The sequence below is a fragment of the Microtus pennsylvanicus genome, chromosome 1, assembly GCF_037038515.1.
Source record: "Microtus pennsylvanicus isolate mMicPen1 chromosome 1, mMicPen1.hap1, whole genome shotgun sequence".
In the NCBI taxonomy this organism is placed as follows: Eukaryota; Metazoa; Chordata; class Mammalia; order Rodentia; family Cricetidae; genus Microtus; species Microtus pennsylvanicus.
Genome location: NC_134579.1, coordinates 80,874,837 through 80,893,969, shown reverse-complemented (window position 1 = coordinate 80,893,969; position 19,133 = coordinate 80,874,837).

The following is a 19,133-nucleotide window of genomic DNA, read 5'->3' as shown; positions in this document are numbered from 1 at the left end:
ACGTCACGGTAATATTTCCTGTCTCACAGCTGTTTACTGTTAGTTAAATGATCATGCTGAAAGCCTGTGACGCCCAAGTTCCGGAAGTCTGCAGAAAGAGATTGGGACTTGGTTCAGGCTCGGAGCGCTGTGGAGACAAAAATCTCGTTGTACCAATGTCCCAAGTTAATGAGAGCCTCAGCACGCGCGCGCGCACACACACACACCATCTTTAGTGAGTGTCCCGGCGCGCACGCACACACACACCGTCTTTAGTGAGTGTCCCGGCACGCACGCACACACACACCGTCTTTAGTGAGTGTCCCGGCGCGCACGCACACACACACACACCATCCTTAGTGAGTGTCCCGGCACGCACGCACACACACACACACACACACACACACACACACACCATCCTTAGTGTCCCGGCACGCGCACACACACACACACAGTCCTTAGTGAGAGTCCCGGCACGCACACACACACCATCTTTAGTGAGTGTCCTGCGCGCACGCACACACACACCGTCTTTAGTGAGTGTCCCGGCACGCACGCAAGCACACACACACACACACACACACACACACACACACCGTCTTTAGTGAGTGTCCCGGCACGCACGCAAGCACACACACACACACACACACACACACACACACACACCGTCTTTAGTGAGTGTCCCGGCACGCACGCAAGCACACACACACACACACACCGTCTTTAGTGAGTGTCCCGGCACGCACGCACGCACACACACACACCGTCTTTAGTGAGTGTCCTGGAGGCGCGTGCACACACACACACACACACACACACACACACACACACACACACACACACACTCCGTCTTTAGTGAGTGTCCTGGAGGTGGCAGTCTCCTCCAAGCTTTTGCGAGTGGCTAGTCCGAGGTCATTAAAATTCCTAATCTATCAGGTGTTTTCAGAACTCCCGCTGACCAGGATAAGAATTCTCACTATCTGGCAGGTGAGCCAGCCCCCAGTTTCCATCGTAAAATCTGACTCGTTTTCTTTAAACAATTTAACTAGCATACAAGAATTGTACAAGATAATGAAATTTATCTCGACATTTTCAGACATGAGTGTACTTTGACCGTATTTTCAACACCGAGACTTGTGCTGGACTCCCTGAACTGCCAGTTAGAGATTCGAGTGCTGGGGGATTACTGAGAAGTGCCTTTTGTGGAGAATGCCTGCAAAAGCATGGGAGACGCGGGAGTATGGAGGGAGAGGGGAACAACTGAGCTGTGCTGGCTGGTTTTATATCAGCTTGACAAAGCTAGAGTCACTGAGGAACTTCAACCGAGAAAATGCCCTGATCATACTTGCTCAGGAACAAGCCAGTGGTGTATTTTCTTGATTGGTGGGAGGGACCAGCTCACTGTGGGTGGTGCCACCCTTTGGGCTGGCGGTCCTCAGTGCTATAAGAAAGCAGGCTGAACAAGCTGTGTGGAATCAGCTAGTAAGCAGCACCTCTCCATGACTTCTGCTGGGGTTCCTCCCACCGTCATCTGAATTGAAGCAAGACGGTAGGCTTATTTACAAGATAAAACTTAGTTATAAAATCAAATATTAGTCCTGGCTGTAACCTCAGAGTCTGAAAGCTTAACCTTTGGCTGCTCCCAACCGTCTTCTGGACAAAGCTTCAGCTCTTCCATCACATCAGGTTATGAAAAGAAGATCACGATGTGGATATTTCTGCCAAGGGAGGTCATAAGAGTCTGCTGGAGGATAGCTGGGTTTGGGGACAGGATGGGGCTAGTAGTTTGTAAGGCCCCCTGGATGGGTTTGGGTTTTTGGGGAGCCTACCCACAGGAAACTCCCTGATGACTGTCTATAAAAGCCAAAGGAATAGCCTTTAATACATGGCACAAGAGACCAATTCCTAAATATAACCCCAGTAGCACAGACACTGAGAGCAACAATAAATAAATGGGACCTCCTAAAACTGAGAAGCTCTACAAAGCAAAGAACACAATCAATAAGATAAAAAGACAGCCTGCTGAATGGGAAAAGAGCTTCACCAACCCCACATCAGACAAAGGATTGATCTCCAAAATATATAAAGAACTCAAGAAATTAGACATTAAAATTCTAGATAACCCAATTAAAAATGGGGTATAGAACTAAAGAGAGATTCCTCAACAGAAGAATATTAAATGGCCAAAAGATACTTAAGGAAATGTTCAACATCTTTAGTCATCAGGGAAATGCAAATCAAAACAACTCTGAGATACCATCTTACATCTGTCAGAAAGGCTAAAATCAAAAACACCAATGATAGCTTATGCTGGAGAGGATGTGGAGTAAGGGGAACACTCCTCCATTGCTATTGGGAAGACAACCTTGTACAACCACTTTAGAAATCAATATGGCAGTTTCTCAGAAAATTGGGAATCAATCTACCTAAGGATCCAGCAATACCACTCTTGTGCATATACCCAAAAGATGCTCAATCATACTATAAAAGCATTTGTTCAACTATGTCCATAGCAGCATTATTTGTAATAGTCAGAACCTGGAAACAACCTAGATGCCCCTCAACTGAAGAATGGATAAATAAATGTGGCATCTACACATTAGAGTACTATACAGAAGTAAAAAAACAATGTCATCGGGGCTGGAGAGATGGATCAGCAGTTAAGAGCATTGCCTGCTCTTCCAAAGGTCCTGAGTTCAATTCCCAGCAACCACATGGTGACTCACAACCATCTGTAATAAGGTCTGGTGCCCTCTTCTGGCCTGTAGGCAAACACATAGACAGAATATTGTATACATAATAAATAATTATTTTTAAAGAATGATAAAACAAACAAAAAACAATGTCATCTTAAATTTTGTATGCAAATGGATGGAATTAAAAAACACTATCCTGAGTGAGGTAAAGTTCATGATCCTAGAAACGCTAAGTAATAAGGTGAACCCAAAGAAAAACATATATAGACCCCCCTGAAAATTGGAAATAGACAAGTTCGCCGGACAAAATTGGGAGCATGGGGACTGGGGGAGAAGGGAAGGTAAAAAGGGAAGAGGAGGAGAGGAGGATTAAAGAGAACTTGAGGGAATGGGATAGTCAAGATGGAGGAAAGACATAGATGAGAGCAAGGAAAGAGATATTTTGATTGGTTCTAGAGAAATTCACAGGAATCCTCAAGGCTGACTCCAGTTACAACCCTAAGCAATAGAGGAGAGGGGGACTGATCTTCATTAGCCCTGTAGTCAGACTGATGAATATCTTATATATCACCATAGAATCTTCATCCAGAAACTGATGGAAACAGAGGCAGAGACCCGCATTGGAGCACTGGACTGAGCTGCCAAATTCCAGGTGAAGAGTGAGAGGAATGAGAATATGAGCAAAGAGGTCAAGATCATGATGGGTACACCCACTGAAACAGTCTATCTGATGTAATTGGAGCTCACAAACTCCAGCTGGACTGGGAAGGAACAAGCATGGGACCAAACTTGTCCATCTGAATGTGGTTGACGGTTGCATGGCTGGGACAGACTGAGGGGCCACTGGTAGTGGCGCCAGGATTTATCACTACCAGATGTACTGGCTTTTGGGGGACCTATTCTCTTTGAATGGATACTGTGTTCAGCCTAGATATAGTAGGGAGGGCCTTGGACCTTCCCCAAAGCAATGTGCCCTATCCTCTCTGAAAATTGGAGGGGATACAGTGAGAGAAGGGTGTATTGAGGGAATGGGAGGAAGGAAGAGAGGGGGAACTTGGATTGGTATTTTTTAAAAATTTAATAAATTTTGTAAAATCATAGTATTCCCCTTAGGTACATATAATTAATTTATTAATTATATCTAAAAATTTGAAAAGAATTACATGAATAGTAAAAATTATATGTTTTTAAATAAAATATATGACTATTTTGAATACTAAAAAAGAATCTGCAATTGATCTCTCCTATTTTATAACTTTTATGGCCTAATATTCATAAACCTATTTTATTTTATTTTTTTTATTGAGAAAAGGAAAAAAAAGTTTCCCCCTCCTCCCACCCTTCTCCCCCTCCTCCCACTCCTCTCCCCCTCCCTCTCCAGTCCAAAGAGCAGTCAGGGTTCCCTGCCCTGTGGAAAGTCCAAGGTCCTCCCCCCTCTGTCCATGTCTAGGAAGGTGAACATCCAAACTGGCTAGGCTCCCACAAAGCCAGAACATGAAGTAGGATCAAAACCCTGTGCCATTGTCCTTGGCTTCTTCTCATCAGCCCTCATTGTTCGCCATGTTCAGAAAGTCCGGTTTTATCCCATGCTTTTTCAGTCATAGTCCAGCTGGCCTTGGTGAGCTCCCAATAGATCAGCCCCACTGTCTCAGTGGGTGGGTGCACCCCTCGTGGTCCTGACTTCCTTGCTCATCTTCTCCCTCCTTCCGCTCCTCATTGGGACTTTGGGAGCTCAGTCCGGTGCTCCAGTGTGGGTCTCTGTCTCTATCTCCATCCATCACCAGATGAAGGTTCTATGGTGATATGCAAGATATTCATCAGTATTGCTATAGGATAGGGTCGTTTCAGGTTCCCTATCCTCAGCTGCCCAAGGAACTAACTGGGGACATCGCCTTGGGCTCCTGGGAGCCACTCTAGGTTCAAGTCTCTTGCCAACCCTAAGGTGGCCTCCTTAACTAAGAATTGTGCTTCCGTGCTGCCCTATCCAGCCTTCCTTTATCCCAATCATCCTGTTTCCCCAAGTTCCCCCCATCCTCCCCTTCTCATTTTTCTCTCCCCATCTCCCCTTACCCCCATCCCACCCCACCCCCAAGATCCCACTTCTCTCCCCAGCAATTTTGTCTACTTCCCATAGGCAAGAGGATAACTATATGTTTTTCCTTGGGTTCATCTTCTTATTTAGCTTCTTTAGGTTCACCAATTGTAGACTCCGTGACCCTTATTTATGGCTAGAAACCAATTATTAGTGAGTACATCCCATGTTCATCTTTTTGGGTCTGGGTTACCTCACTCAGGATAGTGTTTTCTATTTCCATCCATTTGCATGCAAAATTCGAGAAGTCATTGTTTTTTACCACAGCGTAGTACTCTAATGTGTATATATTCCATACTTTCTTCATCCATTCTTCCATTGAAGGCGATCTAGGTTGTTTCCAGGTTCTGGCTATTACAAATAATACTGCTATGAACATAGTTGAACAAATGCTTTTGTCATAAGATCGGGCTTCTCTTGGGTATATTCCCAAGAGTGGTATTGCTGGGCCCAGGGGTAGGTTGATCCTGAATTTCCTGAGAAACCGAAACACTGATTTCCAAAGTGGTTGCACAAGATTGCGTTCCCACCAGCAATGGATGAGGGTACCCCTTCCTCCACAGCCTCTCCAGCAAAGGCTATCATTGGTCTTCATAAACCTATTTTATAACCTAAATAACTAAAAGAATCTCCTCTTTGTATTTTTTGTTTCAGGAAAAACTGTAATCCCAACAAGGAAAAATATTTTTACTTTTACCAACATCCTAAAGTATTTACATTTGAATCAGATAATAAAATGCATTTATGTAATGGTAAAGTATAAATTGAAGAAATTGTTGTGTATCATTTCAAATGGTTGATGTACAAATTATAGGCACAGGGTAAGCCTATTTAATATTCCCTGTGGGATAGTCTTCCATTAATATTCCCTAAAATGCTGAGAATTATTATAAGTAGACACCATTAAGCAAATTTTTCTCTGTCTTCTACTTGTAAAGGTATAGTGAAGATTCAACCTTTTAAATCAATAATTATAAGAGGTCATCCTTTAGGCAATAAAGAAGGCAAAGGAATTCTAGACCATAGAGAGCCCATTGACTGAATTACCTTATTAACAGTTCTTAGATCTGTTACCATTCTCCATTCTCCACATTTCTTTTTAACAACAAATACAGAATTACAAGGGCTGGTTGGTTCTTCAATAGGCTGAGCATTTAGCGTCTCCTTTTCCAGCTGTTCTAAGGCCTGCAGTTTTCCTGTTGTCAAAGGTCATTGAACAACCCATACAGGTTTTTCAACCATTTTAAAGACATGGATGCTGATGACTTTAGAAGATCAGCAGCTGTTGTCCCCTGTTCTTGTACAATATGAATCATAGGTGACTTCTCTTTACAATACCTTCTAATATTTTTCCCAGAATCATAAGTTAATATATTGTTTGTTTCTAAGATTGGGGAAATGTTAATATGAGTATTTCATTGCTATAACAAATCACACCCCTACAAATTCATTGCTATGTTAGCAAATATGGTTTTGATTTTCCAATCTGTCTTTGTGGCCGTATGCATTTGACCCTTCTCATGCTCTGTTTTACCTGAGATAAAGCTCCAATCCTCAAATGCATTTACCTCTTGAAGAGGTCAATTTTGATGCCAAGATTCTGTTACATGTATTGTTACATTCACACCTGTGTCTTCCAGACCTTCAATGATAATGTCATTTATTTGTAATTTAATTTGGTCCTTGTTCATATAAAGTTTGGAAGTTTGCCAAAATACTTGCTTTATGGTTTTTCCTGAATTATTTGTTTTCTCTTCTATAGCTAGTGTATCATCCAGAGAAGTATGGTTTCTTACAATAGGCACCAGGTTCTTTAATTCTTTGGAAAGGATTTTCCTCTATGACAGAAAACAACTGAACTGAGCTTGGCTTGGGGCCATGTGAGATGCCCTTCAAGGAATTTCCTGACAGCAAAGGGTTACCTTAGATGTCATTAGTACTATGCCTGCCTTTGCCACACCTTCTGCATAATCCAGAAGGGAGGGACATTCTGTTTGAATCATGCTTAGAAAATAACATCGTTTATATTAGCGCCCTGTTTTCAGTCCACTTTAATGTTGCCTTGCTTGCCTCAATTGAAACATTTGACACTTAGATTTTTCTTCAAAACTCTGGAAATCACCTCTCCTATCCAAGCATCATCATGGTCATGAGATTTAATATGGATTATTTCCCAGACCCATTTCCCCAAGTGTTTTGATCTTACCTTTAAAGGCATAATTATCCTTTGCATTAAGAATTAGCATGTTCCAAAGCCAGAGATTCAATTATCTTTGTCTAGCTTCTGATTTTTGTATCATTTTCTTTACCACTGATATCAATCTTGTATGAAATTAGTGAAGGTTTCTTTTGGGTCCTGTATGACCTTAGTAAATTACTCAATCTTCTTTCTTCTGCAGTTCTGCCCCAAGCAGTCAGAGCTGCTGCATGGCATAAAGCCAGGAATTGGCCATCATATAGGAATTGCCTTTCTCTATTAGAAGCTAAAGATAAATAGTAACCCAACTGTAAACTCTCCCATATATGATTGTGACCTGCTTTCAATATATGCTGGTACAATAGTAGCATAATGCTTTTGGAAGTAACCAACCAATATCAGGTTAGACTTAAGACCCACCCCACGAGATAGAGTCCAACCAATGCTGCTTGGGTGGCCAATAACCTGAGATTAGATAGTCCAGCGACCTACATGAGAACCAAATATTACTGTTCCACTAAAAGAACAGCAATAAAATAACTCCCAGTGACATTTTATTGTACTCTTAGATGAGTGTCTTGTTTAGCCATCATCACAGAAGCTTTTATCCATAGGAAACTGAAACAGATATGGATACCATGTACCTAAAATTGGAAAATATGCAGAGAAAGTGTTCTTTTAACTTTCAGTCATAAATGAGATGTCTCCCTCAAATACATCTCCACAGGACTCAGGAAATCCTATGGAAGGGGAGGCAGGAAGATTTTAAGATCTAGAAGGCATGAAGGATACCAACAAAACAAGGACACGAAGACACATCAGGAATGACACACATATGAATTCACATAGTCTGGCAGCATTCACAGGGCATGCACATGTCTAAGCCAGATAAGGTCTTAGCACTGAAAGGCAAAGTAAACAGAAGTCCCATTCCCTAATCCAAAGGCTTTCTCCAGGTGATAACCATTACATAGGAAAAAAATCAGTTTTTTTTTTCAATGGAGTCTCATTGGGTATACGGTCCACACTTAAGGGCAGGTCTCATGTCCAGCAGAAGATGACTAACACAACATGAATCCCATAATATTTTTGGTGAATTTTTTGTTTTGTAATGCATTATCTGGGCATTTTCCACTTAAAGAACACTGTGTCCCTATCTGTCTGTCCATCCATCCATCTCTCTGTCTCTCTATCTTCACACATTGATACATACATACATATGTATGCATATATTTATCACCCATTGATACATAAATATATACATATATGTATACACACATATATTAATTTCCAATTTTGTTTATATGGGTTTTCTTTGTGGGTGAAAGTGTGTCTCTATGTCTGTAAATGTTTCTTATACTTTGTCTTTGACTCTTTTGATTCTGTTTTTTTTTCTATTGGGTTTTAAAGATCTTATACTATTATTTTATAATAATATTATTGTTTTGTTTTCCAATTAAAAAGAGAATGAAAGGTATGAATTTGGATAGGTGGGACAGTGAGGGGGGACCTTGGAGGAGTAGGGGAAGGCAAAACCATAATTAGAATATATTGAATAAAAATCTATTTTCAATAACAAAACAATAACATCAAATACTAATAGATTCAATTCTCCAATTAAAACTCACAGATTGACCTGACAGATTAAAAAACAAAGTCCATCTATTTTTGATTACCAAGAGACACATCTTGTTTTTAAAGATATTTACCAGCTTAAAGTAATAGACAAAATTACTTCAAAAAAAGGGACCAAGTAAGAAACAGGCATTGCTAAACTAGTATCTGACAAAAGAGACTTCAAACTAAAACTAATCAGAAGAGATGATGAAAAACACTTCATTCTAATAAAGGGAAGAGTTAACCAGATCTTTTACTACCCAGAAAAAGAATTTCCTTATACTCATTAGAGATATTCCATGCCAAGGATGGTATTGTGATTGTAGATAATAATAGTGGGTATAATTCAGTGACAACACAGTCTGAAAGAGGGTTAGGAATGTTTTAATAATGAGAGAATTGAGTCTCAGAAAGGAGAAGCTAGAATGAAGAAAACTAGAATAATTTTGTTCTCTTTGAAGCTAAGAAACTAGTAAATAGAAATAAATTAGAAATAGTTATTGGTATATGGAGTAGAAGGAGTAATATGGAAGATGTAGGCAGCACTGATGTGTGCACACAGAGTATTTCTAGGCATTATCTATTTGAAAATAAGACAAAAATAAAGAAATGAAAAAATGAACTTACTGATGATAGAGGCTGTCACTGCTTGGATCTTCAGTGATGGAATCATATACAATAGTATGCAGTGGGAAAAATGCAGTAACCACCATATCCCCACCCTTATACACACTGACTCCTGTCTTTGTAGAACAGTGAGAACGGTCAAAGGAGTAGGCAGAGCTGTAATACTGCAGAGCCGGAAACATAAAAAGCAGAGGGAACATCATGGAGTATCTATAAAGTCAAACTGTCTAGAGTTTGAATTTTCAGAGCCAGTAGGTGTATATATATCCCATGTATCTGTGCCTGTTATGTAAATTCAAATTTTATTTGAACCACTCCCATTCCCAAAGCTCCTTCTACTCAGATTTCTAATATTCCCCTGACAGATCCTGAAAAACATTCTTCCTTGGAGGATCACATCTGGGGTCCAACATCCAGGTTTAAAAATAGCACATAATGGAAAATAAGTTTGAGGCTCATGTTCTCCAGTCCCTGGTGCCATGATATCATCCAGTTCCACTGACAACAGGGCTCCCCACTGAGAAAAAGAAGTTCTGGAAAAAGATTGGCCAAGCTGGTGTACAGAGACTTTTGCCTTCTGCTATGGATGAAAATATTGTCATGAGGGATGGGGAATGGGTAGTTATGGATAGTCAGTAGATAGTTATGTTTTTCTATCATACAAAAAGTCTTGGGTTTGGTCCCCAGCACCACATAAACTGAGCATTATTATTAGCATATGGAATCTCAGCACTGAAGATCAAGAGACAGGAGAATCAGAGAGTCAAGGTCATCTTTATATACTTAGGATGGTTAAGGTCTACCTGTACTAGAGATTATGATTCAAAAAGTATTTTTTTTGCAATATGTCCGTAGCATTTATTTTGCCCATTTTTGTGGTTTTCTTATAGGATGTGGTATATCTGGCCCTCATCCCCTCTGAAATAGAAGAAAATCAACAGAAAATATTAGTAAAGTCTTCTACCACTAAGAACATTGAAAACAAAATATATAAACATATATCATTTGTCCTGGAGCAAAGGAAAATATCAGGGAAATGAATAAATTCAGCATCATATTATAGTGGCATATTATGTTATCACATCTTTACTAAATGATGATGTATTTTGTTTGGCTTATAAATTGTGCCATGTTCTAATCCACATAAATTATTAATAATATGAGAAACCACATGGCTAATAAAGCATGAAGTGTACGGAACTTATTTGTTCTTTGCTTTCAATTTCTCCCAACCTATAATGCTTTGAAAACAAAAACTACTAGAGTTTTGTGTGTGTGTGTGTGTGTGTGTGTGTGTTTGTGTGTGGACATTATGTAGAATTAGATATTTTTATTACCACCTCTACACCTTAATTTTTTGATAGTGTTTCTTATTGAAACCAGACCTGCCTAATTTATGTAGACCAAATAGGCAAATGACTTCACAAGGAAGTGCTGGGATTACAAGTGTTTTTTTTTTAAATGAACTAAACTCATGATCATATTATTTTATGGTCAGCTTATTCTACAGAGTGAGTTCTAGGACAGCCAAGCATACACAGAGAAGCCCTGTCAAAAAAAAAAACCCCAAAAATTTAAGAAAAAATTATAAAAATTTAGAAAAACAAAGCCATGCAAAGATGGAAAATACAGAGAGGGGTGAGTGTCTGCCTGCCGGGCAGGCCTGAAGGTCTCTGCAAGGGAGTGCAGGCACCTTCAGCTTGTGCTGCAGGGTCTCCCGTGTCCTACTCGACCCTGCCCTGCTCCCCACATTCACCCTTTTGTCCACGGTGTTCTTGGGCTATCAGGCGTCCCTGTTTCAGTCCTGAGGAGTTCCATCTGGACGGGTGAGTGTGTGCTATCCCAGGGTGGCCTGTCCCAGAAGAGAGCACAACCCTGTCTTCCCCAGTTCCTGCTGCTGGGATGTCTTTGTTACACACGACCCAGCCTCCTCCAAGCCTGCCCTGTAGTCTGCATGGTCCTTGGCTCAGGAACAGTTTCCTGTTCCTACACTAAGGCTACCCACCCAGAGGGGTAAGGGTCTGCCTGGTGGGCAGGCCTGAAGGTCCCAGCAAGGGAGTGCAGGCACCTTCAGCTTGTACTGCAGGGTCTCCTGTGTCCTACTCAACCCTGCCCTGCTCCCCACATTAGCCCTTTTGTCCTCCGTGTCCTTGGGCTACCAGGCATCCCTGTTTCAGTGCTGAGGAGATCCATCCAGACAGGAACAGTTCCTGCTCCTGCACTGAGGAGATTCACCCAGAGAGTCAGTCACAGCAAAGACTGGACCAAGACACCAGGCCTCTCCTGGCTCCATTTGAAGGAAAAGATGGGCAGGCGCCAATGCAAGAATTCCTCCAACAACCTGAAAGGCAACATGACATCACCAGAATCCAGGGATCCCAAAACAAGAAGAATTGAACACCCTACTCCAGAAGAAATAGAAGAAATCGACTTTAAACGGAACTATATGAAAATAATAAGAGGACCTTAAAAAGGAGGTGAAAAACTGCCATAAAGAAATAGCGATGACAAAAAGGTAGAGAAAATGAATAAATCTCTCAAAGATACCCAAGAAAAACAAGAAAAAGCAATCAAACAGGTAAGGGAAACGGTTCAAGACTTGAAAAGTGAAATGGAGGTAATGAAGAAAACACAAACCGAGGGAAGGCTGGATATGGAAAATCTGGGTAAATGAACAGGAACTATAGAGACAAGTATTACCAACAGAATACAAGAGATAGAAGAAAGAATCTCAGACACAGAAGATACTATAGAGGAAATAAACTCACTGATTAAAGAGCAAAACAAATCCAACAAATTCTTAACACAAAACATCCAGGAAATCTGGGACACCGTGAAAAGACCAAACCTAAGAATAAAAGGGGTAGCAGAAGGAGAAGAATTACAGCTCAAAGGCCCAGAAAATATATTCAACAAAATTATAGAAGAAAACTTTCCCAACCTAAAGAAGGATATTCCTATGAAGGTACAAGAAACATACAGAACACCAAATAGACTGGATCAAAAGAAAGCATCCCCATGCCATATAATAATCAAAACACAAAACATACAGAATAAAGAACAGATATTTAGAGCTGTAAAGGAAAAAAGGTCAAATAACATATAAAGGGAAACCTATCAGAATTACACCTGACTTCTCCATGGAAACCATGAAAGCCAGAAAATCTTGGATCGATATGCTACAGACACTAAGAGAACATGGATGCAAGCCCAGACTACTATACTCAGCAAAGCTGGCATTCACCATCAATGGAGAAAACAAGATATTCCAGGATAAAAACAGATTTAAACAATATGTTGCCACGAACCCAGCATTACAGAAAATACTAGGAGGAAAATCACAAACCAAGGAAGCCAATAATACCCATAATAACACAAGCATCTGACAACCCTCTACCAGCACAACTCAAAGAAAGGAAACACACAAACTCTACCACCAAAAACAATAATCGGAGTTAACAACCACTGGTCATTAATATCACTTAATATAAATGGACTCAATTCACCTATAAAAAGGCACAGGTTAAGAGAATGGATACGAAATTAGGATCCGACATTCTGCTGTTTATAAGAAACACACCTCAAACTCAAAGACAGACACTACCTCAGAGTAAAGGGTTGGGAAAAGATTTTCTAATCAAATGGACCAAAGAAACAAGCGGGTGTGGCTATACTAATATCTAACAAGATTGATTTCAAACTAAAATCAATCAGAAGAGATGGAGATGGACACTTGATACTCATAACAGGAACAATTCATCAGGAGAAAGTCTCTATCCTGAATATCTATGCCCCTAATATAAAAGCACCCACATACGTAAAAGAAACATTACTAGAACTCAAAGCACACAGCAAACCCCACACTCTAATAGTAGGAGATTTCACAATGGACAGATCAACCAGACAGAAAATTAACAGAAAAATAAGAGAATTATTGGATGTAATGAACCAAATGGACTTAACAGACATTTATAGAACATTCCACCCAAACAGAAAAGAATATACCTTCTTCTCAGCATCACATGGAACCTTCTCAAATATTGATCACATAATTAGTAACAAAGCATACATCCATAGATACAAAGAAATTGTAGTAACCACCTGTGTTCTATCGGATCACCATGTAATAAAGTTAGAATTCAACAACAAGTCTAATCCCAGAAAGCCTACAAAATCATGGAAATTGAACAGTCAACTACTGAACCACCCCTGGGTCAAGGAAGAAATAAGGAAATTAAAGTCTTCCTTGAATTCAATGAAAATAAAGACACATCATACCAAACCTATGGGACACTATGAAAGCAGTGCTAAGAGGAAAGTTTATAGCACTAAGTGCCCACATAAAGAAAACAGAGAAATCACACATTAGAGACTTAACAGACCACCTGAAATCTCTAGGAAAAAAAGAAGCAGATCACCCAGAAGGATTAGAAGACTGGAAATAATCAAACTGAGGGCTGAAATTAACAAAAATAGAATATCTTGCATATCACCTTAGAACCTTCATCTGGCGATGGATTGAGATAGAGACAGAGACCCAAATAGGGGCACCGGACTGAGCTCTTAAGATCCAAATGAGGAGCAGAAGGAGGGAGAACATGAGCAAGGAAGTCAGGACCACGAGGGGTGCAACTACCCACTGTGACAGTGGAAATGATCTATTGGGAGCTCACCAAGGCCAGCGGGACTGGGACTGAATAAGCATGGGATGAAACCGAACTTTCTAAACATGGCTGACAATGAAGGCTGATGAGAAGCCAAGGACAATGGCACTAGGTTTCGATCCTAATACATGAACTGGCTTTGTGGGAGCCTAGCCTGTTTGGATGCTTACCCTCCTGGGCCTGGATAGAAGTGGGAGGACCTTAGACTTCCCGCAGGGCAGGGAATCTGGACTGCTCTTCATTCTTGAGAGGGAGGGGGAATGGAATGGGGGGGAAGTGGGAGAAGGAAATGGGAGTGGGGGAGGGGACAATGTGTGGGAGGAGGGGGAGGAAAATGGGAAATGGGGAGGAGGCAGAATTTTTTTTCAACAACTAAAAAAAATAAAGAAAAGAATAAAAAAATAAAAAATAAAAATAAAAAAGAAGAGAAACATTTTAATTATATCCCACCCCCCCAAAAAAAGAAAATGGAGAAAGCACACATTAGAGATTTAACAGCACAGCTGAAAGCTCTAGAAAAAAAGAAGCAGATTCACCCAGGAGGAGTAGAAGACTGGAAATAATTAAACTGAGTGCTGAAATCAACAAAATAGAAACACAGAAAACAATCCAAAGAATCAATGAAACCAAAAGCTGGTTCCTGGAGAAAATCAACAAGATTGACAAACCCCTATCCAAACTAATCAAATGGCAGAGAGAGAACATGCAAATAAATAAGATCAGAAATGAAAAGGGGGACATAACCACAAACACAGAAGAAATTCAGAGAATCATTAGATCTTACTACAAAAGCCTGTATGCCACAAAATTGGAAAATGTGAAAGAAATGAACACTTTTTTAGATAAGTACCATATACCAAAATTAAATCAAGACCAGGTGAACAGTTTAAATAGACGTGTGAGTCATGAGGAATTAGAAGCTGTCATCAGAAACCTCCCTACCAAAAAAAGCCCTGGACCAGATGGTTTCAATGTAGAACTTCCAAGAAGACCTAATACCTATACTCCTTAAGGTGTTTCACAAAATAGAAAGAGAAGAGTCATTGCCAAACTCCTTTTATGAAGCTACAGTCACCCTGATACCAAAACCACACAAAGACTTAACCAAGAAAGAGAATTACATACCAATCTCACTAATGAACACTGATGCAAAAATTCTCAATAAAATACTGGCAAACCGAATCCAAGAACACATAAGAAAAATTATTCATTACAATCAAGTAGGCTTCATACCAGACAGGCAGGGCTGGCTCAACATATGAAAGTCTATCAATGTAATCTATCATATAAATAAACTGAAGGAAAAAACCATATGATCATTTCATTAGATGCAGAAAAAGCATTTGACAAAATTCAACCCAGCTTTATGATAAAGGTCTTGGAGAGATTAGGGATACAAGGTTCATTCCTAAATATAATAAAAAGCTATATACAGCAAGCTGACAGCTAACATTAAATAAAATGGAGAGAAACTCAAAGCCATCCACTAAAATAAAAAACAAGATGAGGTTGTTCACTCTCTCCACACCTCTTCAATATAGTCTTGAAGTTCTAGCAATAGCGATAAGACAGCATAAGGAGATCAATGGGATTTGAATTGGAAAGGAAGAAGTCAAACTTTCGTTATTTGCAGATGATATGATAGTGTACATAAGTGACCCCAAAAACTCTACCAAAGACCTCCTACAGCTAATAAACACCTTTAGTAACGAGGCAGGATAAAAGATCAACTTCAAAAGATCAGTTGCCCTCCTATACACAAAGGATAAAGAAGCAGAGAGGGAAATCAGAGAAGCATCACCTTTCACAATAGCCACAAATAGCATTAAGTATCTTGGTGTAACTCTAACCAAGGAAGTGAAAGATCTATTTGAGAAGAACTTCAAGTCTTTGAAGAAAGAAATTGAAGAGGATACCAGAAATGGAAGGATCTCCCTTGCTCTTGGATTGGGAGGATCAACATAGTAAAAATGGCAATTCTACCAAAAGCAATCTATAGATTCAATGCAATCCCCATCAAAATCCCAACAAAATTCTTCACAGACCTTGAGAGAACAATAATCAACTTTATATGAAAAAAAGAAAGACCCAGGATAGCCAAAACAAATCTGTACAATAAAGGTACTTCCGGTGGCATTACCATCCCTGACTTCAGACTCTATTACAGAGCTACAGTAATGAAAACAGCTTGGTATTGGCACAAAAGAGAGATGTTGACCAATGGAATAGAGTAGAAGACCCAGATTTTAGCCCACAAACCTATGAATACCTGATTTTCGACAAAGGAGCTAAAAGTATACAGTGAAAGAAAGAAAGCATCTTCAACAAATGGTGCTGACATATCTGGATGTCAACTTGTAGAAGAATGAAAATAGATCCATATCTATCACCATGCACAAAACTCAAGTCCAAATGGATTAAAGACCTCAATATCAATCTAAACACACTGAATCTGATAGAGGAGAAGCAGGAAGTAGTCTACAACACATGGGCAGAGGAGATCACTTCCTACGTATAACCCCAGTAGCACAGACATTAAGGGCAACGTTGAATAAATGGGACCTCCTGAGAATGAGAAGCTTCTGTAAAGCAAAGGATACTGTCATTAAGACAAAAAGACAACCTACTGACTGGGAAAAGATCTTCACTAACCCTGCAACAGACAAAGGTCTGATTTCCAAAATGTATAAAGAACTCAAGAAACTACACTTTAAAATGCTAATTATAACCCAATTAAAAATAGGGCACTGATCTGAACAGAAAATTCTCAACAGAATAAGTTCAAATGGCCAAAAGACACTAAGGTCATGCTCAACCTCCTTAGCAATCAGGGAAATGCAAATCAAAACAACTTTGAGATATCATCTTACACCTGTCTGAATGGCTAGAATCAAAAACATCAATGATAGCCTTTGCTGGAGAGGATGTGGAGTAAGAGGAACACTCATCCATTGTTGGTGGGAATGCAACTTGTGCAACCACTTTGGAAATCAGTGTGGCAGTTTCTCAGGAAATTTGGGATCAACCTACCCCAGGATCCAGCAATACCACTCTTGGGAATATACCCAAGAGATGCTCTATCATACTACAAAAGCATTTGTTCAACTATGTTCATAGCAGAAGCATTTGTAATACCCAGAACCTGGAAACAACCTAGATGCCCCTCAATGGAAGAATGGATAAAAAAGTGTGAAATATGTATGCATCAGAGTACTACTCAGCGGTAAAAAACAATGACATTTTGATTTTTGCATGCAAATGGAAAGAAATAGAAAACACTATCCTGAGTGAGGTAACCCAGACCCAAAAAGATGAATATGGCATATACTCACTCATAAGTGGATTCTAGCCATAAATAAAGGACATTGAGCCTACTATTCATGATTCTTGGAAACTAAATAAAAAGATAAACCCAAAGAAAAACATATAGTTATCCCCCTGGATATTGGAAGTAGACAAGATTGCCAGGCAAGAATTGGGAGCTTGGGGTGGGATGGGGGTAAGGGGAGATGGGGGGAGAGAAGTGAGAAGGGGAGGATGGGGAGAGCTTGGGGGAATGAGATGGTTGGGATGGAGGAGGGGTGGATATGGGAGCAGGGAAGTATATATCTTAATTAAGGGAGCCATTTTAGGGTTGGCAAGAGACTTGACTCTAAAGGGGTTCCCAGTGTCCAAGGAGATGTCCTCAGCTTGTTCCTTGCGCAGCTGAGGAAAGGACACCTGAACTGGCCCTATCCTATAGCCACACTGATAAATATCTTGCATATCACCATAGAACCTTCATCTGGTGATGGATGGCTATAGAGACAGAGACCCACATTGGAGCACTGGACTGAGCTCCCAAGGTCCAAATGAGGAGCAGAAGGAGGGAGAACATGAACAAGGAAGTCAGGACTGTGAAGGGTGTGCCCACCCACTGAGATAGTGGGGCTGATCTATTGGGAGCTCACCAAGGCCAGCTGGACTGGTACTGATGGAGCATGTGACCAAACTGGACTCTCTGAATGTGGCTGACAATGAGGGCTGATGAGAAGCCAAGGACAATGGCACTGGGTTTTGATTCTACTGTTTACTTAGGCAATATTATATCCTTCTGGAGTTTTTGATGGAGTTCAAGAATAGTTATTATTATAGTTTTCATTAATTATGATTAAATATTAAGTAGATATAAATATTGTAACTGTAATTCTTGCTTGATAACTGTTTTGTTACAGGAAGTACATTGTAAGCAACTTCCAAAACTCTAGAATTTGCAGAGACATCTTGCTACTTTAATAGTCACCCAAAGTTCTTCTGTACCATTGGGACATCCATCTTCAGCCTACAGGTGCATAGTATCCAACAGATTATCATGAGGTCGTGGCCTTCCAGCAAAATTCTGTTATGGTTGACTCTGGTGGTAGCTCCATAGCATCTTGATATGGGAGTGTCATATATCAATCTGTTGATTTCATTGGCTTAGCAATAAAGAAACTGCTAGGCACATTGGATAGGCCCACCCTTAGGTGGGTGGAGTAAACAGAACAGAATGCCGGGAGGAAGAGGAAGTGAGCTCAGACTCCGCAGCTCTCCTCTCCGGAGCAGACACTTCAGAGAGACGCCATGCTACCTGCTCCAGGGAAGATGCACGCTATGAAGCTCCGACCCAGGATGGACATAGGCTAGAATCTTCCCGGTAAGCGCACCTAGGGGCGCTACACAGATGATTAGAAATGGGCTAAATTAATATGTGAGAATTAGCCTAGAACAGGCTAGATAGAAATGGGCCAAAGCAGTGTTTAAATGAATACAGTTTGTGTGTAATTATTTCGGGTAAAGCTAGCCGGGCAGGTGGCTTGGGTTGTTGGGAACGCAGCCCCGCCGTCACCCTTATTACTACAAATGACGCCCAGACATGTGGCTAACTGAGTCCACAGAAAGCCTGAGAAAGCTTGGAAAAGAGTAGAGTAAAGCATGTTTCTTATGGCAATTTCTCGGGTCTACTCTGCTTGCCAGAGGCAAGCAAGCGCCTCATCTAAGAGAGGCTTCCTGACTCAGCTTTAGCTGCAAAGCCTGCAGCTCATTAAGAGGTCCTGCCACGAAACACTTAAATGGTGTTGACGAAAAGCTGAATGCATGCTTTTCGGTTTTAAGCCGTAACAGGAAAAAAAGCTGTGCCGTTTAAAAATGCTGGCTTTCTGGGCTGTCCTGCCAGGGCAAACTCTGACTGTTTGAGGCAGGAGGGCCGGCTACCGAGAGAGGATTTGCGTGTTGTCTGTTGT